Genomic DNA, 2,188 nt, shown 5'->3' with positions numbered 1-2,188 from the left:
CAATTACCCATACATATGATCCAAACGTGAATGAAGAAAATTATGAAATTTTTTAAAAATGTTCTGGTCTATTTTTTACAAGAGGTGATTAGAAAGGTTGTAGACACATAGTAGTCTTACACCCAATTCTCCTGACCAGTACAGAAATTCTGTATTAATGGGACCAAGGAGTGGTCAAAAAATATAGTGATCTGTATATTCAAGTGGGACCACTAGAATTAGGTCAATACCATATACTTTGCTGGTCACCAGTTAGCAAGGTAAACACGTATATGATGACTGATAATAACAGTGTTGATAGGGCCTGATGCTATTCGGCAGTTCGGAAAAACTGGCAGATGAAAGAAGAAAGATCAGTGGTGATACTGCTGTTGGCGTCACATTTCACATAAAGAGGAAAATGATTCCTACTCTACAACACCGGGTATTCACAGGAAGTCTCCTCTCCAGGTATTAACCCAGCCCAACGCTGTTTGGCTTCCAAGATCGGACGAGATCGGGCATTGGCAGCGTGGTATGATAGTAGAGGAGATATGTGATCTGTATACCAATGAGAGTGCACCTATATAAGAATTTGATAATAGGGTATAGATAGTAGAAGAAAAAAAGGTATAAAGAATAAGGAATAAAGTGTGTGGATCTGCTTTCTACGTTAGACACGGCGCAACCGACCCCACCTCCGGGATATATCGTAAGTATTCCATATACAGATATGTAGGCATGCTCATTGACTGCTGTTTTTAGCATTGTCCCAAAAAATAATCATCGTCACACATACACCAGATAGATAGTTAACACTCCTTGCTTTACACTAAAGGACATAAATTCAGTTTGCTCTAACAATGATCCATATTCCCAGACCATTGATCGCATCCTCCTGAAACATTGGTAGCACTAATGATGTATATGAATACATAATATTTACAGGAAACTCTAATATACACATAGGTCAGGTCCCTGCTGCTGCTGCTGCTGCTAAATGGATCATTTAGAATCTAATTTTTCCTGACATAAATGTAGCTGAGCAATAATGGGTTGGGGTTTTTGGAATCTGCACTGGACCAGATTGTAAAAAAGATAAATGTCATACAATTTTTATAGCATATAAGGCAAGAATGGGGACCAGTGGTGCAAGTAGAAATATTTTCTTATGGGTACTGAGTGATGGAAAAATGGCCGTGGTCATGTGTTGTGATGGGGCGTGGCCACATGCTGCTAGTGGGAGTGGCTACATTTCACTAGCGGTGTGGCCACGTAACACAGCCCCTTTATTGGGGATTCTGGAGGCAAGGCTAAAAATATATAGTAATGCCTCCAGTATAATAGAAATATATAGTAATGCCCCCAATTTAATAACAATATATAGTAATGCCTCCATTATAACAGGAAAATACAGCCACTGTCGCACTCCCAGTGACCCTGCAAAGTGGGAGGAGCCGTCATACTGCCAAGCACCATGGTATTGTTGTTTTGTGGCACTTATAATTGTGGCAATGGCAAAGTGTGTGGCAGGTGGTACTGCGTACCTGCTGCCAAATTCTTAAGGGTACTCCGTACCCGAGCGTACCCGCATACTTGCACCGCTGATGGGGACCAACATAAAGCTACCGACTTCGCTTTTGAGGCTTTTAAGGTAGAACTGGGTTGGCGGTGCTCCCGGACATTAGTTCAGAACAAACTATTAAAGGGTTGTTTTGCAGAGAAGCAAAAGAAGGACTGTTTTTGTGTCTCTCTGGGGCACACTTTGTTTAAATTGACTGATAAATGAATTAGTGAAAGTTATACAATGTATATGCAAAGATAAAACGTAAGTTTTAATTTTCTAAACAGACGAAAAAATGATAAAAAATATTGCTGTGTATATCAGCAAAATTGATTAAGACAAGTATTAAATACCAATAAGGTGATGTGTCACTCACTGTACCGTAGGTGGCAGAAAATTTGTCTGCACACCCACTGGGTATTAAGCGAGTATTGATGTTCGACGTTTGTCAAAAGCGAAAATTTGGAAATTCTTGTTATCTCTATCACCTTATGAATAAATATACACCTGTATATTCATAAGAGACATTCAAAGATAAACCGGCTTTTAGGATCCGGACTCCTAATGGACTAGTCAGCTTAGGTGAGTATGCTGCAAAGATTACTTATGGTGGAATTTACTGATTGGCGGAAGGTATGTTCCTTA

At 39.7% G+C, this 2,188-nt stretch overlaps 1 pseudogene; it reads right to left on the bottom strand.

Annotated features, from left to right (window-relative positions):
* Nucleotides 1–409: 409 nt before the first annotated feature.
* LOC134981657 (5S ribosomal RNA) lies at nucleotides 410–528 on the bottom strand (annotated as a pseudogene).
* Nucleotides 529–2,188: the final 1,660 nt, after the last annotated feature.

This window comes from Pseudophryne corroboree, chromosome 12, assembly GCF_028390025.1.
Source record: "Pseudophryne corroboree isolate aPseCor3 chromosome 12, aPseCor3.hap2, whole genome shotgun sequence".
NCBI lineage: Eukaryota > Metazoa > Chordata > Amphibia > Anura > Myobatrachidae > Pseudophryne > Pseudophryne corroboree.
The sequence above is the reverse complement of the archived record's forward strand: the minus strand, read 5'-3'. Positions and strand labels throughout refer to the sequence as shown.